Below are 24,089 nucleotides of genomic sequence, written 5' to 3' on the forward strand. Positions count from 1 at the left end.
AGAAAAGAGGAGGCCTTCCAAGGAGGACATGCAACCTAAAAGCCATAAAGGAAAAAAACAACAGCTTCGACTACATAAAAATTCTAAATCATAAACATAAAGAACAACCAGAAGAAAAAATTTGCAGGATAGACAAAAAGTTAATATTTCTAATATACAAAAAACCCCACAACTCATTAAGACAAATAATCCAACTGAAAACCTAGTAAAAGGACATGAACTTGAAATCTGCGGAGGATATAAACATTTGTTCATCCTCACTAATCAGAATAACATTAATCAAAGTTAATCAAGTGCGATTTTTCACTCATCAGATTGGTTAAAATTAATATCCTCCTTTGGCAAGTTCCTAGAGAAAAGAGTCCTCAAAGACACTCATTTGAGTGGAATGTCAATTCAATATAGTCTTTTTGGAGGTTATTTTAGCATCATCTATCAAAAAGTTAAATTGGTACCTCCCTTTGACCTAGAAGCAAATTTACATCTAAGACTCAACCATGGGGAATGGTTAAATTATGCTATATCCATACTTTGCAATGCAATACAGCCATTAAAAAGAACGGCATTGAGCCAAATGTTCTAACATGAAAATATACTATATTACAAAAATAGATACACACAGTATATAAATGCTACCAGGTGAGAAAGAATACGCATCACTTGTTAAGAGAGTTCTGAAGAGTGGCATGAATAAAAGGGGACAGGCATTTGGGGGGGGTAAATTTTTTTTCTTATTTTAGCAATGAAAGAACTTTTTTTTTGTCTTTTTTTTAACGTTACATTAAAAAAATATGAGGTCCCCATATACCCCACACACCCCCTCACCCCACTCCTCCCATAACTACAACCTTCTCCATCATCATCAGACATTCATTGCACTTGGTGAATACATCTCTGAGCACTGCTGCACTTGGCTCCCTGGTGTGGCGGTTGACCTTCACCTTTCCCTGTTAGCTGGCTGGGGTAAGTCCAATAAACCAAAGGGTAGGAGTTGCAAGTCTGTTGAGGCTCAGGGACTGGCTATCACATGGACAGTCCAGAGATTCAGGTCCCCTGAGTATACACTAAATGGAGGATGGGTAATTTTTAACTGTAATATTTGTTTTGTTTGAACCTTTTTTTTAAAACAGCAAACGTGTTACTTTTATAATTTGCAAGTTTGAAAATAAAGGGGAAAAAAGATGGGATTAGAAAATATGACTTTAATTTGAAAATATTACAAACAGGAAACTTAGGCCCATATACAGGTTTATGACATCCATGTATTTATATGAAAATAGAGAGTTGTGAAAGAGCTCAAAATTTCAATTGAAAAGTAAGCACCATAAAAAAAGGGTGAAGAAAGCAAGTTTTCTTTGGCCTTCTGACTTTCTCACTGACCTTTCTACTCAAAATTTTCCCATATTTTGGGTAAACTTTCTTTTAAGAATAGGGCCATTTATTCTGCACCTTTATGAATTACATCTGGTGGCACATTTAGAAACAAGATAAGTTCAGTTTTAAGGAAAGATATAGCATAGTAGAAACAATACTGGACTAGGTAACTTCGGTTCAATATCCAATTCTACCATAACCATTCAAGTTACCTTGGACAAGTCATTTCCCCTAGGTCTGGGCTTATAAAATAAGGAGTTTGACATGGTTAATATCGAATATAGGGTCTTATTCAGCTTGTCTGTTGGGCATGGGGAAGACTGCCATTTTAAAGCTGTAATTTGTTCTGCTAGAAGAACAGACCTGAATTTATCCAAGATGGAAGTCTACCTTTACTTTTTAAAAATAAAAATCTATTTACATGCTGAGTTTGGCTTCGAGAGTGGCCTACAACTGCAAGCAGGAAAACTGCATCTATCATCCATGTGGAATCTAAGCCCCCTCTCGATATAGAGGTAGAGTGGACACAAACATCCCAGGGTCCACAGGATGGAAGAATAGAGTATGGATTAGAGTGGACTTACTGATATTCTATTCTTGAACTACTGTGATTAGTAATGGAAGAAAATGTAGCAGGGATGTGGAGAAAGTGGCCACAGTAGCTGTGGAGGGTAGGGAGAGGAAAGAAAAGATATGATGTGGGGGCATTTTCAGGACTTGGACTTGTCTTGGGTGGCACTGCAGGGACAGCTGCTGGACATTATATGTCCTGCCATAGCCCACTAGGTGGACTGGGGGAAAAGTATAAACTACAATGTAAACCATTATCCATGTGGTGCAGCAGTGATCAAAATGTATCCACCAAATGCAATGAATGTCCCATGATGAAAGAGGTTGGTGATATGGGAGGAGTGGGGTGAGGGGGGTGTGAGGTATATGGGGACCTCATATTTTTTATTTGTAACATTAAAATAAATAAAGACAAAAAAAGAGAAAAATCTATAATGTTCTACATAATAGGTTGTCTTTAAGTAATGTCTCCATCTCTCCAGACTATATACGTCCTTTGAAGGCTGGCCTCCAGATTTGGTCAAGAGACCAAAAGGCACTCCAGGCTGGAGGAGTCAAGCTAGTCCCTGGAAAACATGGCAGAAGATATAGGTTTTTAAGGAGCGAGCCATCTACAGCAATGATTCTGGATATATCCAGGTTTATGTTCTTCGGTAATACTAATCAAGACTTACCCTGAGGGAAGCGGACTTGGCCCAGTGGTTAGGGCGTCCGTCTACCACATGGGAGGTCCGCGGTTCAAACCCCGGGCCTCCTTGACCCGTGTGGAGCTGGCCCACGCGCAGCGCTGATGTGCGCAAGGAGTGCCCTGCCACGCAGGGGTGCCCCCCGCGTAAGGGAGCCCCACGCACAAGGAGTGCACCCCGTAAGGAGAGCCGCCCAGCGCAAAAGAAAGTGCAGCCACCCAGGAATGGTGCCGCACACACAGAGAGCTGACATAACAAAAAGAAACACAGATTCCCGTACCACTGACAACAACAGAAGCAGACAAAAAACACGCAGCAAATAGACACAGAGAACAGACAACTGGGGTGGGGGGATGGGGGAGAGAAATAAATAAATAAAATAAATCTTTAAAAAAAAAAAAAGACTTACCTGAGATGATGTAATATTGTAACTCATCATGGCTTATATACTAAACACACCAAGTGAATAGTGCAGGATGGTCTTTCTAAAGGGCAATTTGGCAATAAATAACACAAGCCTTAAATTTCTGGATTGCCATTCTAGAAATTTCTTAATATATATGGATGTCATCAAATCTATTAAGATGTTCCTAGGTTTCTTCCCTTTATTCAATGCTTATTTACCAAATGATTATAGTGTGCTAGGAAGCATTGCTTAAAATTCATAAAAAAAGACTTAAATGTTTGAAATAGAGAACTGGTTAAATAAATTATGAATCATGCATACAAGAGAATATAATGCAGCCATTAAAAATTATCTATATGGGATCTCCCTTCATAAGACTTTCATGCTAATATGCTGGAGGTGCAGTTAATGTTGGGGTTTAAGATATATTTAGGGGATTTGAATCTCTGGACTGACAATGTGATAGCCAGATCCTGAGCCTCAACAGACTCCAGCACCTACAATCTGATTTATTGGACTTACCACACTCAGCTAAGATGGAGGTGAAGAAGGACAACCACCACACCATGGAGCCTAGAGTGATTACAACTGAAAATGGGAGGATTGCATCCAGCATCCAGGTGGAATCTGAGCCTCCTCTTGACACAAAGGTGCAATGGACACAACCAATCCAGTGTCCACATAGAAGAGGTGGCATTGGATTGGGAAAAGTGGACATAATGGACAAAGGGTATGGGGAAAGGCAGGAAGAGATGAGAGGTGGAGGCGTCTTCGGGACATGGAGCTGCCCTGGATGGTGCTTCAGAGGTAATCACCGGACATTGTAAATCCTCACAGGGCCTACATGATGGAATAGAGGAGAGTATGGGCCATGATGTGAACCAATGTATATGAGGTGCAGAGGTGCCCAAAGATGTACTTACCAAATCCAATGGATGTGTCATGATGATGGGAACGAGTGTTGTTGGGGGGGCGGAGAGGGGGGGGTGGGGGGGTGGGGTTGAATGGGACCTCACATATATATTTTTAATGTAATATTATTACAAAGTCAATAAAAAATAAAAAAATTAATAAAAAAAAAAAAATTATCTATAGGAAGCAGATGTAGTTCAAGTAGTTGAGTGCCTGCTTCCCACGTACAAAGTGGTCCTGGGTTCAATCCCTGTTACCTTCCAAAAAAATAAGCTACAGAAGTACACATGACAACATAGAACAGGGGTCAATATACTAAGTGTCAACAGCAAATTAAAAAATAGCATTTCTATTAGTTTTGAGAAAATGGCTTAAAAAAGGCATTTTGGGGACAACTGGGAATATGGACTGGATATTAGATATTAAGAAAAACGAATTCCATAGGTGTGATGATGGTAATATGGTTTTGTAGATGTCTTTATTCTTAGCACATATGTGCTGGAGGATTTAAGGATGAAGTGTCCCCCTTATCTCAAATACATCAAAAAAATTGAAACATATTTACATGTAAATCATTTATGGGAAAATCTTAACAAATGTTGGATCTAGCTGGTGCTAAACAGATGCTCATTGCAGTTTTTAGGTTTGAAAATTTTCATAATAAAAAGCTAGAGGTGGAAGTAATGAATTACATTTTTAAAAAGAATATTTCCATAAAACCATGTTTATGCTACAAATGGCATGAAAGCTTATTTAGGAAGAATATATTGTATACCAAAATGCTAATGGTATTTATCTCTGGATGGTGGGATTTCAGGAGATTTGCGTGCCCAGCTTTATATTTCAACAATAAGCATGTAAACTTCTATAATCGTGAAGGTTACTTAAAAATAGTTAGGAAAATGTTTTTAAACAAGAGTTACAATAAAAAGAGCAAATAAGTTGGATAAAAGCCCCACTGAATTAATTTACAAATTATATATACAAATTTAATGTTACTCAAGAATAAGTCTTTGTGTGGATGTCACATGAGTTTTGAACTTTTACTTAAATGACTAATTTATTCCATTCTCATCGTATTTAAAATCTGAGCAATTCAGGATAATGATTCCAGAAGGAGGGGAATGTTGGGTATTTCCCCTTTACCCAAGGGAACTCCCCACCCCAAAGACTAGAGGCAAAAAAAAAAAAAAAAGGTTAAAAATGACCCATTGAAGGGTGAAGGGGTAGGGAAAATGGTTTTGTTCTATTATTCTTCATAATTTTCAGTATATTTTAAATTTCTCACAAACAGAAGAAATGTAAAATAAGCAAAAAAAGGTAAAGTTCCCCTTTACCACTTTCCCCAAAATAAATACGTTTGCTCTAGTTTGTTTTGTTTTTTTTTTAACACAAATGGTGTCATGTATGTACTGTCTTGCAACTTGTCAAAATTACCTTCAAAATAGCTGTATTAATTTATACCAGTTGTGGGCAGTACACTTTTGCCATGACTTGATATTATCAAATTATTTTTTGACAAACTAATGGTTTAAAAAGTTCTCATTTTTAACTTGTATTTCTGATTCTTAGTTTGGGAATCTTTTCGTTATTGTTCCTATTCTGGGAAAAAAGTCCATCTCCCTTTTCTCATTCTTTAAATACTACCATTAAGATGGGAACACACCAAATTGTTAACGATGAATGAATATTATGGGATTATGAATCTTTTCCTCAAAAAATATGTACACATTTTGGTTTTTTCCTGAATTAATTTGGTAAGAAAAATTAGAAAATGAAGATAAAATGGGTGATAGAAAATCTTTTTAGATAAAAATATTACTTTCAGGGTACTCTATGACAGAGGATTTACATTAACCTTAAGAGCTCATAAAATCTAGTTCAAAGAAACACATCTAAAGTAAATGTCTAGTAAGGAAATGAAATATGATTGAGGCTATTGATTCATTTGGGATATACATTCATTTGTACAGCACTTTTGAGTTCATGATATACTTTTCATCTTGTTCAACAAATTTCTGAATGACATTCTCTGACATCTTGTTCATTCCTCTATTACAGTGATCTCTGAATGTGAGTTACAAGGCTCACTTCCCTACTATACAACATGCTGTCCTCCATTCTCCAGTTGTTTATACTTGGGTTTCCAGTATCTGGCAGTAATGATTATACCATCAATAAATATTTGTTGAATGAATGAGCTATCACCCCCATTTAAAGAATGAATAAACTGGCTCAGTGATGAAGTACCTTGACCCAAGTAACATAGCTATTAAGTATTTATTTTACATAAATTATAATGGCCATATCTTTATATGGTACTCTATAATTTAAACATTTAAAAATACATCATCTCACTTTAATGCTCACAGTAATCTATGACGTAGGTTTTTTTGATTACCATTTTATAGATGCAAGAATGGAAATTTACTGATATACCCTATGCCATACAAATCCTTGAAGTACAGCTGTCTCTTTATGTATTTGATTAATCACTAACTGGGTATAGGAGACTCCTTAAACATTTAGGGGGCAGGGAGGAAGACTGTTAAAGCATCAGGACAGAAGAGGCTAGAGACCAGGTATAGGTCTATCTAAATACCATAAACTGGTATCACAGTATCAACTGCATGTGCCACTTTAAAATCCAACCTTGGCTAAAAGGTGTTTCTTGATATTACCTTATGTTCATAAAAGACAACTGTAGGCTTTCTCACATATCAGCAACTCACAGGATGGGAAGGGCATAGAGCTAAGGATGGCTTTGAAAAACAATAGGCTGTATCATTTGTGGACAGAACAGGGGAAGAAATGATGACACAAAGGAAAAGGCTAAGGACATGATGTCACTTAAAGAATTGCTCCTTCCTTAACTGGAGACTGGGGGTTTCTCAAGAGCCAAGACCAGGTCTCACTCATTTTATGTCCCCAGTTCCTTATACTTAGAAATACTCAGTAAATGCTTGTTGAACTAAATGAAGAGAGGTAAGATGAGGGAAAAGGAAGATATCATAATATTAACAAAAATAAACAATGGTTCCAATGGACTGATCACTTACTATGTGTCAGGTACTGTATTAACCTAAGTACCTTAGGTAATATATAAAATTATAAAAGGGATATTTACCTCTTTTCTAATTCATTACATATGGTACTACAAGTATGTTAATGATGGTGATACTGATAACTATTAGAAAGACTCCGGGTTACTATGGTTACAGGAGAACCTTGAACAGTAGAGGGCTGTGTCAATAGCTGAAGAGACATCAAGCCAACCAATGCAATACATATCACCTTAGAACTGTGTAAGAACCTTCAAAAGGCATGAATGTGATTATTAAGGCTTGGCAAAATGACAACCATTCTCGGGGAACATTCAGTTATCACTAGCCAGAGTCTTAGCCCCAAGGTGACCAAAAAATGAACTCCACTCCTCCCCACCCACCACTAATGACTCCACACCACCCTAAAGACCTTTGTTAACTGGCCACCACTTCACCAACCTGACTAGCCACATCTGTGCTGTTAGAAGGGTAAAGTAAAATTATCGAGTACTTACAGTGTACTAATAATTCCAATAACTCCATGAATAAGGATTTTTGAATAAGATGATTTTCTCCAGATGAGGCAACTGACAGGTTAGGGAAACTTTCCCAAAGCCAGATCCCAAACCCAGAACTGCCTGGCTCTGAAGGCCATGCTTGCTCTACCACGTCAAAAATTCTCAAAGCTTTCCACTTAAATCCAGGAAAGAATGAAGAGGCAGCCTGGTGGAGTTTGAGTAAAAAGAGAGAAGGGGGATTAAGGTACAAACCTTAAAGTTGCCTGTAACAAGGAGGAAATTTCTTTTGACCTCACCTTTTTCTTAATCTCATTAGTTGATCCCTGGACTGGGACAGAAATGTACAAGAATGAGCTAGAACATCTTGACATTTCAGAAAGCAAGGAGGCTATCAAAGACTACTAAGGTCACAGCAGGAAGAATCAGGAGCCAACATTCCCAAGAGTCAGAAGTGCAATGGATTAAAACCCATCAAAATTTAAAGGCATGAGTTCATTATAACAGATGTATAAAAAAGGTAACCCTTTTAGGATGACAGGGGACTAAGGCATTACCTTGAATACTTTAAAAAGGCCAAAAAAACAAACATTTATCCTAAGTAAATACTAAAAACAAGGCCAAAAAAACAAACATTTAAACTGTCACTGAGTTGCCAAGTAAAAGATAAAGGGAAACAACTCTATAAAAAAATTATTCCAGCTAATATATAAAAACAAAATAGTAGAATTAGAACATCACCATTCCACAACACATTGAATAAAGGGATCTAAGTGCTGAGCAGCAATGGCTATGAACATTTTTAAAAATCCAAGACACCATCACAACATAATGAATCTTGTAAATGAACATACCACCACAAATATTCTTGTCAAAGAAAATGAACCTGAATTTTATCAAGCTCCTGGATGAAGCTGCTTATTTACAGGAAAGAGGGGAACATGTTGCACTCTCTTGAGTATGCAATTAGAAAAGTGTGGGAAACTCTAAAAGGTCAAACAGCCAATTCAATAGATAAAGTACTAAGAAAAGGAGGGGAGGGAAGCTATAGAGATTTAAGTTTCAAAAGACAAAGTAAATGGTAATGTCTACAGATGCACAGGTGAGTGTTAAAGCCATAAAGAATATGAAGTGATTACTTTAAAGTCAGAATAGGAAATACTTTCCAGAGCCAAGGAAGGTGCTGTGATTGGGACGGGGCCCATGTATGGGCCTCTAGAGTGACAAGTAAAGTTCTATTTCTTGACTCCAGTGGTGGTTACAAAAGTGTTTGCCTTAAAATAGTTCATTAAAACTATAAATTTGTTTTTGGGTGGTTTTCCTTATCTGTATTTCCATTTTATATATAATAAAAGAAAAAATCTAATCACATTAAAATGGCATTCTAGTTCATCATTTTTAATTTGGAAATGTTTAAAATGACTTTTTAATAAAATTTTTGCCACCAAAATTATTGAGCAAAATTGACATTTCAAGGAAGACAGGCCTAGTGTAATCCCTGTGGCTTTGAGCAAAGCAGCACGCAACCACACACTGTCAGGGTCTACAGATACTGACACTACCTCTGTCCACCACCCATTTCAGGTGCACAATGTTACACTAAAAGCAACCAGTGATTTTATTGCATCCATCCTCCTTTGGCTTCTTGCAAACCTTTGCCAGTCCTTGCTATTATCGGGAAAGGATTGTGGGAGAAACAAGGAACAAGATCAGTTTAAAACGAGAGATACCCAAAGTCCAAGCTTTTCAAATCACACTTTAAGCCAACTTTATCTAAAATTGCTCCTTTCCTCCTACTTCCACAACATAATCCCATTTAATCTATAATATAATATGATCATCCTCTATTTTTCCATCTTTCCAGCTTTGTATTCTACAATTTTTCATACCATTACTGTTCCAACCAGGCTTTGAACAGGATTCAACCCAGCCTTCAAGAGCCATCTCAAACACCACCATCTCCCATAAAACTTTCCCAGATTCCTCCATTTGAATGAACTCTCTTTCCTCAGGGCATTCCCAGCAATTTTTAGCTCTTTCGTGGTGTTTATCCTGTTTACCTTGTATTAAAGTTACATATCCTGTCATAATCCACTGAATGGACTAGGAGAGAGTGTAAACTGCAATGTAAACTATAATCCATGCGGTGCAGCAGTGCTCCAAAATGTATTCACCAAATGCAATGAATGTGCCACAATGATGAAAGAGTTTATGGATGTGGGAGGCGTGGGGGGTAGGGGGTGGGGTATATGGGAACCTCTTTTATTTTTTAATGTAACATTTTTTTGTGATCTATATATCTTTTAAAAAAGACAACTAAGATAATTAAAAAACAACAAAAGTTATTTGTATGCTCATCTAATCTCCTGAATTAGCAATTAGAAGCTTCCTTTTTTTTTTGCTTTTTGACTTAAGTGAAAAGATAACATGATTCAAAATCTAAGTTATGAAAAGATATGAGTAAAAAACCTGCTCCCCCCATCTCTACCCCAAAGCCATGTTACCAGTGACCAAGGGCTTCTTAAAAATAGGTTCTATGGTCTTGTTCAATTTTGTATCTCCACCCTTCTAATACCAGCAAAGTGTCTTATGTACCGGTAGAACCCAAATTCTCCCTAAATTAATTTAAACAAAAATGTCTAAGACACTCTCAAAACTTGCCAGTGGAACTGTAAAATGGTGCAGCCACTTAGAAATCTGACAGTTCCTCAAAATGTTAAACATAAGAGTTACCATAACCTTGTAATTCCCAGTCCATAGATACATATATCCAAGAGAAATGAAAATAAATCTCCACACAAAAAGTTGGACATGAATGTTTGCAGCAGCACTCATAAAAGCCAGAAAGTGGAAACAATCCAAATGTCCATCAACTGATGAATGGATAAATGTGGTATATATTCACAGAATGGACTCTTTTTCAGCCACAGTAAGAAGTGTTGATAAATACTGCAACATGGATGAACCTTGAAAACATTAGATCTAAGTGAAAGAAGGTCACAAAAGACCACATATCGTACAAGTCCATTTATATGAAATGCCCACAACAGGCAAATCTATAAAGGCAGAAAGTAGATAGGTGGTTGGCTGGGGGGAAAGGGGGCCAGTGGCAAGGAAGGGTATTCTAAAAGTGTTGTGGTAATGGTTGTACAACTCTGAGAGCATACTAAAAACCATTGAACTTTACGCTTTAAAACAGGTAAAATTATATGGGATATGATTATCTCAATAAAGCCGTTTGAAAGACACCCCATTTAAGCCAAGACACACTTTAAAATAAAGCAAAGACTGGGGTCCCAAGAATTTGCATTTCTGAGAAGTTCCCAGGTGATGCTGATACTGCTGATCTGGAGACTACAATTTGAGAGACACTGCAATAGAGGATATTTCAAAATTGCTTCTTGCTAAAGGCAGTGCTGAATAGCAGCACCAGAGAATGAAGTATTTTTATCAGGGTCTGGTAGAGTTCAGAAACAAAACAAAACAAAACAAAACAAAATGCTAATGAATACTCTTTGCTAGGCACTCTTCTAAGAGCAGTGGGTCTCAAACCTCACTGACCACCAACATCAGCGTCACCTAGAAATTTGTTGGAAATGGACATACAAATTATCAGTTTTCCCCCACCCCCACCCCCACCTATAGAATCAGAAACTTTAGGGGTGGGACCCAGCAATCCAGATTCTGATGTTTGCTAAAGTTTCAGAACCACTGTTCTAGGTACTTTACATGCATTAATTCAGCAAAAATCAAGAGAAATATGCCTCACTATAGACAAGTAAGAAAACTGTAGCAAATAATGTAACCATCAGAGCAATCTTCCAAAATCTTTCCAAAAATTAAGCAGCCACAAAATTCAATATACTCAAGCATTATCTCTGCTCTCTAATATAAAAGGACTTAAAATCTGGGTTGTTAAAAACTTCTTTGAAGGGAAGCGGACTTGGCCCAGTAGTTAGGGCGACCATCTACCACATGAGAGGTCCGCGGTTCAAACCCCGGGCCTCCTGGACTGTGTGGAGCTGGCCCATGCACAGTGCTGATGCACACAAGGAGTGCCGCGCCACGTAGTGGTGTCCCCCGTGTAGGGGAGCCCCACGTGCAAGGAGTGTTTCCCATAAGGAGAGCTGACTAGCGCAAAAGAAAGTTCAGCCTGTGCAGGAATGGCGCCACACACAGTGCTGACACAACAAGATGACGCAACAGAAAGAAACACAGATTCCCGTGCTGCTGACAAAAACAGAAGCAGACAAAGAATAACACACAAGCAAAAAGACAGAGAGAACAGATAACTGGGGTGGGAAGGGGGAAGGGGAGAGAAATAAATAAAATAAAAATAAAGCTTTAAAAATAAAAAACTTCTTTGAAAACAAAATCAATGTAAGACACTGGGGAATAAATGGAAGAAAATGTCACTCTCCATACAGGACAACAAATATTACAGTGATAAAAAGCAAAAATGTCAAAAAAATTTTTAATCTTATTATTTTTTAATATCCTAATCGTTTAACTTTATTTTTAGTTTTTTTTAATTTTTATGTATTTTATTTCTTATATTTAAACCTATCACTATTTTTTCATTTTCCTAATAATGTTATTTGGCTATCTTATTGGCTTCATTTTTGAAGCTCTGGATCACAGAAAGGTTACAACTGGGACAGGAGAGGATCACTGGTGTGGTGTCAGTGATGGGGAATCATGGGAGAAAGTTCACCTGGGCATACATATAGGGTATATCTATGCGTTCAGGTGTTCACAGGGCATTGTCACTGTAGGCGAAGACACACACAATAACTGAGAGAATACTGAATTCCCACCTTGGAGAGCTCTGCCACACTCTCTAGTGGAGGAGGGGCAGTCCCCCAAGTGCAAGGGTGGTGCTGGTGGGGGAGGATGGTCCACTGATGGACCCTTGATATTGATGACTATGCTTGCAAGTCTTTGCTCTTGAAGCTGAATCTCAGCCTAGTGTTGTAGGGTGCCTGGGAGCCTCCTTGTTGCTCAGGTGTGGACTCTCTCTAGGCTGAACTCAGCATATGAATGCATTGCCTCACCTCACCTCCCCCCAACCCCAGTCCCGGCATGGGACATGACTCCCAGGGATAAGCCTCCCTGGCACCAATGGACAATGCAACTGGAAGAAGACCGCAAAAAAAGGGAGGGGAAAGGTAAAGACAAATGAGTTTGTATGGCTGGGAGATTTCAGGGTAAGTTGGGAAGTCATCCTAAGGGTGATGCTTGTGCACATCTCAGTGGGATCTCATAGACTAGACTGCCAAAGTGGATACTACCCCAAGTGGTGGGGCTCCTGAGGGCTCTGGAGACACCCAGGTCCTATGGTCAGGGCGGATAACTCTGGAGTTTGGTGCCTTGTCAGTGGGCCCTACTTTGGAGTTTGTCCTGAGAATGACGGAATTGGAACTCAATTCTGGCTTCTCTACACATGGCTCATCTGTCCCTTCTATTCAAACCTATACTTGGTGCTGGACTTTATAGGTCCAGATTCCAAGATACTGGAATCTTTGAGCTGTCCATGTGCCAGCTGGGCCCTGAGTCTCAGTGGAGTTGGGACACCTATTCTCCTGTTCATTGGACTCACCCAGGACAACTAACAAGGAGGTAAAGATTGACAACCACCATACCAAGGAAATGAGAAAGCCTACAACTGCAAGCAAGAGAATCCCATCCACTGGCTGCATGGGATCAGAGCCCCCTCTCAATTAGAGCTGGAGTGGACATCACCATGCCAGAATATTCAGGATTGGGGGAACAAACTATGGATTAATGTAGACTTAATGGTATTCTTCTATGGACTTACTGTGATTCTAGCAGTGGAAGAAATTACAACATTGATATGGAGGCAGTGGCCACTAGAGGTTCTGGAGGCAGGGAGAGAGAAAAAGAGGTGTAATACGGGGGCTCTTTCAAGACTTGGGAATCGCCCTGAATGACACTGCAGTAACAGATATAGGTCATTTTATATCTTCCCATAACATGCAGAATTGTGTGGGAGAGAGTATAAACTACAATGTGACCTATGGTCCATGCTCAGTGGCAATGCCCCAGGATGTATTTATCAATTGTAATGAATATGCACCCCACACTAATGAAGGATGTTGTTTATGTGGGAGGATGTGAGAGGTGTGGGGAGAGGGGCATATGCGAATCTCTATATTTTTTGTGTAACATCTAAGCATCTTTTAAAAAATAAAAATGTATATATTAAAGACAAAAAAACCTAGGTTGTGCTAAAGGTGGTACATAAATTCATGGCATTATGTTCAAACTTACCACTCTTTTAAATCTAAGTAATTATAATAAAAGATAATTCCAGAATAATTTGCTTCTCCCTACTTCTACTTCCTTTTAGTCACCATTTAAAGATTACTGAAAAGGAAAAACTGCTTTCTTTCAACACGTAAGAGTGGACTATCAGAATCTTGGGGTTAAAGATTTAACAACATTGGATGAACATTCATTAATCCTATCAGCAATCCAGACAGAATCCCAATTCACATTAACGATTTCCATTTAATGATACTTTAAGGAGCTAAAGCAAATTCCAATTTCCTGCAAAATCATTCTGAGGATCAAACTACATCACCATTGTAAATTTTAAAGCCAAATGATTAACGAAAATGTTTAAGGCAACTAGAAGTTGAAAATGCTCAAGTTTTAACAGCCCAAACCATAGTCTAGAGAGCCACTCCTTCACTATCTGAAAGCATTTCTATAACCCAGACCAAGCTGGTCAACAAGTACATCAAGTTTTAGCAACTCAACCCCTATGACACATCAAATGAGAGGGCTTCCAAAGAATCCTCTGAGCTGAATTATCCATGACATTAATACATAAACATCTGGTAACAAGTCATTGAGGAAACAAGTCAGAGAACAATACAGCAAAACATGAAGAACCCAAGAGCTTATGACTATCAACCTTACAATGATGAGATCATTATAAAGTAGCCTGATATGATTACAGCCACACACCAGATTTCAACAACTTTATTTGAAGGAGAAGTAACATGGAAAGCAAAGGGCAAGTATTTTCAAAGCAACAGAGCTTGGCATTTCAATACTTGGAACCCAAGCTTGAAAACAGAAATGAAAAAAAAAAAAAGTACAGCATTTCCACTGTCAAGTTGCAGGTCTAAAGAACTGTGGAAAAATTCAAATACTGGAACACCTACTATGTACAAAGCTCTTTACCAATTATCTACAGTTATCCTACTTAAACTCAGGATTAGAAAGTTTAAGTGACCTAATTTAACCTACCTAACTACAAAAAAAAACCACCTCAGGATTAGAGGTAAACGCCTAATTGCTATATCTTCAGTGTTAAACACATAAAATGTGCTCAAACATTTTTTGTTAAATGAAATTAATGGACTTCACTGCAATTCCCCCTCCCCAAATAACTTTAATACTTAGTGAATTTTCAACTAGCAATTTGATTTCTCCATTAATGAACAATGAATCAAAACGCCTGAACTCATGATATACAGATTGGTGATTATCATATCCAAATACCTCAAAACCCTTCATTAGTGACCTTTCTGCCTTTTTAACTTGGGATTATTCTTATCTTAAGGGTAGGCAAAAGTGGCCTTGCTCTGTCCCCATTTGCACCTAAGTAAAAGAATGGCTGGAGCCTATCTTGTCCCATTTTCATCTTCAGGTTTTGCAAATAGAAGGACATACAGTAGACCCCAGAATGGCCAACACTGCAAAAGTAAAGAAATGAGCAGTTTCAAGGGCTTTATGTTGGGGAACATCATTTCCAGAAAAAATAAAAAATAAGAAAACTATGGTTGCGTATAATAGTTGAAAATCAGGATAAGTGGAAACATTCAAAAACTGTTTCAGTATTGCAATTTAAAGAACTATTACAGCCAAAGTAACTCATCAATAAGTTCTAATGGCTTTGAACTTAATGTGTCTGAGCAGTTGAAGACACCCATATCAAAAGAATAAAAAAATAGCTATAAGATAGTATAAAAATAACTAAACCATCAAAGGCAATTGAAAATATGTACGGAAAAAAAATAAAAGCACCATCAGGTCATTATCTAGGAAACAGCTTCTTTTACCAAGTGGACTACTATTCATGTGGAACAGTAAGCTAGGCCAAGACATCGCACTCAAGCCAGATATCAATTAAATCAGGTTCTACCACAGAAAAAGGAATGCATGACAAGTTATTTTGGGATAGTGCCTAGGCTAGCAACTGGGATAGAGGAGATTACTACTATTGTTCCATTATAATGGAGTCCTCCTGAGTCTTTAACTTATTAGCAAGAATAGGTTAGACACAGCTACTGGGATGTAATCTCCAATCGTGGAAGAAAACGCTGTAGGACAGTTTCTTTGACATATAAATCAGAATAAAAGAGAGGGAACCTATAGACTAAAATAGACTTAAGAGATATACTGACCATTTTTGATAATTGGACTTTGAATCCTTATTCAAACTAAAAAAATTGAGAAAATCAGATTTGCACACCAAATGCATACTTGATATTAAAGAATCATTGTTGTGATACTACTACTGAGGGTACATTTACAGTCCTTATTTTGTTACGATACAAATACATATTATACAAATAAAAGTAATATGACCTCAGGGATTTAGTTCAAAATAATTGAGGGGGGGAGGGTAGATTAAATAAAATGGTCATAAAATGGTCATGAGTTGACAGCTGTTAAGGGTGAATGATGGGTACATGTGGTTTCATTATACTATTCCATTTCAGTGTGCTTGAAAATTTTCATAAGCCTAAAAAAGAATTGGTTAAACATAAATATCTTGTAATTTTATTTTTTCAATGTTGCTTAAAGTGATTTTTTAAAAATCATTTAAAGATAGAAAACAATTAAATGGTTCCTTTTAATTCAGTAATGAGTTCCACTTAAAAGCAAGAAGCAGCCAGTGCTACACCAAATCCAAACAACGGAATAAACCAAAGTAGCTCAATCATGGAATGGAAACATATAGCCCTATCATTTCCTTTGCAGGAAGTAAAATATAAATACTACACTACACACAAAGATGTACAAAACTAACCTAGAATCACAACCAATCATACTCATCCTGGTGGGAAATGCCAAATCACTGCTCCAACAGCTTCCCGAACCTTCCTGACCAAGTTGGTCTGCTGGTTTCTCTGGAGCACTAACCCACTCAGACTAGTGGAGTACCTACCAAAAAAAAAAAAAAAAGTGGGGGAGAGATACACACGGTTATTAGGTTGTGGGGCAATTAACCATGATATCAATGTTTAAACAATCACAGTTATTTCTAAAGCAATAGCCATCACATATTAATTCATATTTTTTAGGGCCTGCTAATTTTCTACAAGTAGTAAGTGAATTCCAAACCATCTATAACAATACTTCTAGTCTGATAAACACCCCTAGAAGTTCAGTTCTCAACCCAAATAATATTACAGAGGATAGTGTTTATTTTTTTATGATTTTATATCATCTCTATAAACTGAAGAAAAATTTTAAATGTTCGTTATTTTTGTGAAGAGGTTGCACATATAAAAACAGTTCTCATTCATAAAAGTTTTTTGGTTATACTGGGAGACAAAAGATAAACAACCTGTAACTATGCCACTGAACCTTAGACAAAGTGTTTAACTGATACTGTCACTCCTTCCTCCCTTCTTAGACCTATCTAGAATAGATTAAATCCTTTAGGTCACACCGAAATTATTTCTCATTCCCAGATTTAGTCTATTTGGAATGACAAGAGTCAAAATGAGGTTTGGTTAACCTCTGATCACCGCTTAAACCACTGTAAAAGGAACAAGGCAAAATCTCAAACAGAGAAATCAGTCATCTCCTGTCCTCCAATGAAAATGGGGTAATTCTATTACTCCAAAGAACTTCAACCTAAATAAAGCAAATCCCAGAGCTCAAAACTAGAGTCCACATATAATTTTCAATGGTCACCTATGGTAAATTTTTAATCCTAGATAAACTGCTCCACCTACTTCATATCCCATCGTCCAGGCAATTAGGAGAAAGCACTCGTTTTAACACTGGTTTAACCAAAACATTAATAAGGAAAACAATCTCTAAATTGAGTGCAGTCACTTCTATTTAATAAGCATGTTAGAAAATATAAAATAGTAAAACCATGACAGGAAGTACTGTATTAAAGAACTGGCAATAATTCATTTTGGAAAAGAAGCTTGGCTTTCCAAACTCTGATAGGAATTACTGGTTCAAGTAAGAAGATGCCAAATAGCAAAACCCCACAATAATCTGAAGGACAAGGAAGGGAGGTGGAGGAGAAAGCAATATGAATACTTGGAAACTAGTTAAAGAAGTATCCTTTACTACTATGAAATTTCATTACTTTATAGGGTGAATGACAGGGCAGGATGCCTCTGAAAGAGTAGGGAGTAGACAAGGGATAAGGAGGTATGCCTTTGAAAAGGGAGAACATCTGGGTGTGGTTCCTGACAGAACATTATGGCTGTTGATTAATCCAGCATAATGATTTTGCACTTAAAATACTAGAACAGGAGAAGGTAGCACAGATGGGATACCCAAATTTCATTAAATACTGGTGAGTTTGGCCTATGGGGCAAGAACAAAAATACAAAAATGAAAGGACTGGCTAGAATATACTAAAATTACACAGTTGAAAGAACAAAAATCACTTGTTCTTTTCCAGGTCATAAAACAGAGGTGCCTCCTACCAGCATATTCTTACACCAAGAAAAAATAACTACAAATTATAGCTTACCTACCAGGCACTTTACCAATTTTCTAATTCTAAAAACAACCTTTTAATATAGATACTACTATGCCCACTATACAGATGAAATTGAGAGTCTAAAAAGTAATTTGCCACAAGGTCAAAAAAAACTTGATATGAATCCAAAGCACACAATCATTCCACCATACCAGGCTGCCTCACAGGACTAGGGAATGTTGGTGCCTCCAAAATTTATGCAGCACTGGGGTTAAATGTTTTAACATTTAATCTAAAGGAAACAAACCACAGGGAATTAGTTATCAATGGGAGTGATCAGGTAATGGTGGAATGGTCGAAGAGAAGATAGAACAGGGCAATGTTTTCGGGGCAGAGGCTAATTTATCAGTGCTATTTCCTAGTACATAGAGGGGGAAAAGGTACGTGATATCTGACAGAAATTATCTTCTCTCTAGGGGATTCAGTTCATGAGGGAAAAAAGCACAGGGGTGGGGGGAGGGGGAATAGAAGGATTAAGAAGTAAGAAGCATGTAAAAAGGTGGTTTGCAGCATAGATAGAGGCAAAGGACCAAGAGGCTGCAGAAACTCAGAGCAAGGCAGGGAAAAGCGGCAATTTCCGGAATTGCACGGCAGTGATGAGGGGACGGGGACGGGATGGCGAGGGAAAGAAAATGTGTCTACTGGAGGATTATCCTCCGTGCCCGTTTTGCTTTTTGTTCGCGGGGAGAGGCTATGAGGAAGGAGCAGCTAATTGCTGCGAACGAAAGAAGCCGCGAAAACTGAAAACTGCTCTTCCAAATACCGACGCATTCATTGTTCCACCTAAAGGCGTTCCTACTGGCATACAGAGTTGGAGAAATCACTGTCCTTGCCCCCCATCAGGGTCATATAACCATGACGACCTGAGGAAATGGAAGGCTACTATGGCCTTATCCATAAAGATGGAGTAAATACAGTAAAAGGGGTAGATCCTACTCAACGCGTGCGCCAAGGGGACCAATGGAAAAGGGGGACAAGATGGGCTAGGGGGTTCAGACTACCTTATACCTTAGAAGGGTTGACGAGGAGGTGACACGGAAAAGCTCTGGCCTCCTAAGCACGAGCCTCAACTATCCACGTGGATAAGAAAAATTCGGCGGGGCGATTGAATTAGGGGGAAAAAGAGAAGGACTACATCAGAACTTGACCCTAAACCTTAGTTCTGAGACCATGAGAGTTGGAGGACTAAAACCTATCTCAACTAAAGAAAAACTGGGGGATTTTTCTGGGCCACTACTGGGGCAGAGAACCGAAGCGGGCTGCAAAAAAGCAGAGGGAAGAGGGTACCAGTCGTCGTTGGTCTCCCCTCCCCTACCGCCCAACCTAACCCTTAACTTTACTCCCTGACGAACTCCAGACTCCCTCACTTTCACCCCACCCTTCTCACCCCGCGCCCACTGCGGCGAGCACGGAAACATTAACTGACCAGAGGAGCAAAAAGACCGGTCCACATGCGGCTAACGTTGGAGAAATGGTGTCGCCTCAACCGACTAGTAACTGGGCGATCTTCGCCTCAGGTCCTGTTTACCGGCGCCTTGACAATCGTCACCTCCTTAACGTCGGGTACTCCAAAGGCGTCACAAACGCGGATAGGCAACACCTCAACCCCGGATTCTGGCCGGACAGACATGAGCCTCTGCCGCCATCTTAGCAGAAGAACCGACCCTTGTCACTGCACCTCCCCCCACTCCCGAGCTACCTTCGCCACAGCCAACAACCAACAGATCCCACGAGGACGTAACACCGCTCCCGCGAGAACTCACCGGCTAAGAACAGCACGAGCCAGAGACGTTACCGCCTCCGCGGCTGCTGCCGTCCAAGACAGAACCGTCGCCGCCTCCGCGCAATCCCGCGAGAACCCCCTACCGGACGCGAAAAGCCGGAGCCCAGCCCTTCCCAAACCCCTCCTCCCACTACAGCCGAAGTACTTACCACTCCGCTCTCACCCTACGCAAAGCGAAAAGCAAATGACGCACAACCGCACGGAGGGGCGGGGCTAAACGGCCGCCGCCGGCACCCGCAAGCCTCGCGAGAACTATCGCGATATTATGTTTTAGCCTCTGCGAGACCTTTGAATTCACCGCAGGATACCGCCCGCGCCTCGCCTTTAAAGATAAGAGATCTCGCGAGACCTAGTGCACGCTCCTAAAAAGGGCAGGCGGTGTTTCACGAAAATGACTGGGAGTTTTTCGGGGGAAGGGAGGAACCTCCCGTCCTGCAGGGATCTCGTCTACCACGAGGTTTCCAACCCACTGCGGAGCTGGTTGCCAAACATCGCGATGACACAGCTCAGCGCCAAATCTCGGCCATGTCCTGAAAACTGCCTCCGCCCCCGATGTAGGTGTCTAGAGCTTACTGCTAGAGAAAATTTTTAAAAGTCAACCTGTTTATTCTCACGCTTCTGGGCAGGGCTGTAATAATTAGCCAAACTCCATTCTGGAAAGGGAATATTGGGTCATCCATTGTTACCTGCCTCCAGGAATCACTTACTCTGAACTAACACATAAAAGATGTTCAATCTCACAATAAGCACGCAAATGGAAATGAAAACAATGACACAATATTTCTTCCATTAGATGGGTAAAAAAAAAAAAATTTTTAAAGACCGATAATATCCAGACTCCTCTCGCCGCAGTGCAGGTTAACCTGAATCCATCGTACTGTAACTAAAGGCTCATAGTGTTAATTCTAACTCCAACGCCACCGTTTTAACTCCCAAAGCTTTACCTTATCACAATCAAAAGATCCAATAAAGTGGTTTTCTCCAAACAAAAGAGTCTGCCTTCAAAGAAAAATTCAAGCTTCCGGGGGTGACGGGGGGGGGGGTGGGGGGTGAGTGCTTGAAGCTTTTATTTAACATGGCAGTTTTTCCACGTCTAGCCAACAATGTTTCTCCAATAAATCTTGGGAACCAATCTGGTTTGATTTGTGGGCTTTTCTATTCTAGTGCACTGTACTGTCCATTCTAATTTAAATATTGTTCCTTTAGAGCACATTTTAATAGTAGTACAAATACCTCCATCTTTACTTATCTTTCAAAATATTTTTTCCGTATTCTTAGTCATTTTTTTTTTTTCCGGATGAACTTTAGAATCATATTAAGTTCCCAAAACTTGGTATATTTATTGAAATTACATCAACTGAATAAATTAACACAGGAAAAATGGAAAGCAATACAAAATTGAGCCTTCTTTCCTGAAGCATGGTATCCTTTTCCATTTATGAAAAAGGTTTTTTACTATATTTCTCAGTAAAGTTTTGTAGCTTACTTCGAGGTATATTTATTTTTCTTGCTATTGAGAATGGGAAGTTTTTAAAGTATTAATTTTACGAAATGATTATTGCTTATAGAGAGACTTGATATTTGCCTATTTATTTTTGTAACCGGACAAATAAAAATATGTTCAATTTCACTACTATCCAGGGAAGTGCGAATGAAAACAATGACATACCATTGTTTGCTCTTTAAATTGGTAGAATTTACAAAGATTGATAATATTTCGTATTGGCACAGTTGTGGAGAAATGAGCACTCCACAAAATGCTGGGGGCTGTTAAATTACTAGAGCCTTCTGGGAAGGCAATTTGGACAAATACATCAAAATTCAAAACGCATGTACACTTTGACCCAGCAATTGATCTTCTAAGAATTTCTCTACAGGACTACTCATATGTGTGCATAAAACATATAAGTATAAAAACCCATTCTTTAGCATTGCTTGTAATACCTCTCTCCCCAAGAAAAAAGGGAAACAAGGTAATGTTCATCAATCGGGAAATGGTTAAATTATAGTAATCACACAATGCATCTGTTTAAAAACTAAGGTAAAATTAGATTTCCTGATATAGAAAATCTACAAGACATATTAAGTTTTTAAAAGCTATTAGCCAAAATGAATGTATGTCTGCATAGTACCATTTAGATACCGAAACATAAATATACAACGCCTAGTAGTTACCCGCGAAGACTGCCTCGCCTCGCCTCCCCTCCCCTCTCCTCCCCTCCCCTCCTTTCCACTCCCCTCCCCTCCTTTCCACTCCCCTCCCCTCTCCTCTCCTCCCCTCCCAGGCTGCCTTCCTTGAACCCGCGAAGAGAAACACCGAAGGCCCGGCCTTTACTCCTTCTCTAGAGCCACTTGGCCACAGCTAATGCCCATACCTCGCATCCCCGCTGTCGGCCGCTAGCCCGGTTGCCCCCGCAGAAGCGGGTAGCTCTCCATCGACGCCGGCCCAGGACTGGGGGAGAGAGGGGGAAAGGGGGGGTGAGGGGAGGAGAGGGGAGGGGAGGAGAGGGGGGAAGGAGGGGGGAAGGAGGGGGGAGGAGGGGGTAGGGGAGTAGAGGGAAGGAGGGGGTAGGGGAGGAGAGGGGAGGGGGGAGGAGGAAGGGGAAGAGGGAGGGGGAAAGGAGGAGGAGGCGGGATTGAGGGAGGGTTGAGGCAGGCTGCCCGGCCCCTTAACCTGCCTCTCCCTGAGTCTCTCCAAGGCCGCCGCCTCTGCTAAGGGTCCCGTGAGAACCCCGACCCGTGGGGAGCCGAGTACGGCCACGCGAGCAGAGCCCGCCCTACCGTCCAAGAGTGGACGCTCACCTCGGCGGTAATGGCTCCGCGGAGTCCGCAGGAGCGTGCCTGGTCGGTGGCCCTGCTCCAGCTCAGCTCGCCTCTCCCTCTCGGTCGAAAACCTCCGCCTCCGGCTCTCGGCTCACTGAAGCTAAGGCTCCACCTCCCATTCTAGAGGCTCCGCCTCTCGCCCTCCTGAGAGAGGGCGCCCGCCGCAGAGAAGTCAGGTTCCTTACAGCGGACAGCGCCGAAGCCAGCAACCCCAACCACAGATTGGGTCGCGAGGAGTTGGATTTTTATTCCAGCACGATGGAAGCCGTTGTAGGGTGACGTGATTTGATTTGATTTGGTTTGATTTACGTTTAAAAATTAGTGATCTCTCCAGCTGTGTTTTGGAGATTGGATGGTGGGGGCCTAGAGGACAAGTGAGGACATGGTGTGGAGGGCTAAAGACTATGGGGGCTTCGACCACAGTGAGCTCACAGGGACAAACTATAAAATACTTTAGTCACATGGTAAGCCCTCAGTAAACATTCTTTTTCTTTTAATCTTTGGTATTATTTGGGGTGGCAGTGCGATTAGCAGGGAGTAACCAACTATCAATCCACATATTGTATATACATCTATAAATACTTAGGAATAAAAAGGATTTGGTAGAAGTTACCCCTAACCTTGCTTCATCTGGAATGCAGAATGAGATTATAGGGTGAGAGGAGAGGGGGACATTAACTCAACTCTAGATACTTCAGTACAGTTTGACTTTTTTTAAACAATAGACATGTATTAGCTCAGTATTTTGAAGTATAAAGACAAAAAGCTCTATAAAGGAAATAAAAACTGTAATTATAACCTCCAGTTCTACTTCCAATCTTCCAGGGCAGTGGTTCATGCTCCGCATTGAGAATCTTATGAATGGATCCTCTCCCGGTCCCCATATGGCTCCTACACATAAAATTTTGCGTACAATCTTAGGAGATTTATGGAGCCCCCTTTCAGATAGAGTGACTCATTAAATATAGTTACAGTATTATTTTAATGGGTATGTGTTATTCCATTGTAATGCTATTTATTTAACCAAGGCCCCGTGTTTACATCCTTTTTATTGTAAGAAAAACAAGTGAACTATGGTATAACTAAATATTTGCGTATTTCTAAGGTTTGTCTCAGGAGAAATTCTAGAAATGGAATAGCTAGGGTAAAAAAGTCACTCCTCCCACAAAACACAAAACAGCCTCTTCAAAAAAAAAGAAGAAAAA

At 39.7% G+C, this 24,089-nt stretch overlaps 1 protein-coding gene across 19 annotated transcripts in view; it reads right to left on the reverse strand.

Moving 5' to 3' along the window:
- HUWE1 (HECT, UBA and WWE domain containing E3 ubiquitin protein ligase 1) overlaps window positions 1-23,103 on the reverse strand; it is a 170,206-nt gene extending 147,103 nt beyond the window's left edge. For 6 of the 19 annotated variants that reach the window (XM_058291917.2, XM_058291916.2, XM_058291915.2 and 3 more), the window contains exons 1-2: window positions 22,864-23,103; window positions 16,575-16,708 (exon numbers count right to left, since the gene is read on the reverse strand). The gene's annotated coding sequence lies outside the window, so the exon portion shown is untranslated. Of the gene's footprint in view, window positions 1-16,574; window positions 16,709-19,704; window positions 20,361-22,436; window positions 22,747-22,863 lie in introns of those variants that run through there. The other 13 variants (XM_058291912.2, XM_058291903.2, XM_058291898.2 and 10 more) reach the window with 12 other exon arrangements.
- Window positions 23,104-24,089: the final 986 nt, after the last annotated feature.

This window comes from Dasypus novemcinctus, chromosome X, assembly GCF_030445035.2.
Source record: "Dasypus novemcinctus isolate mDasNov1 chromosome X, mDasNov1.1.hap2, whole genome shotgun sequence".
In the NCBI taxonomy this organism is placed as follows: Eukaryota; Metazoa; Chordata; class Mammalia; order Cingulata; family Dasypodidae; genus Dasypus; species Dasypus novemcinctus.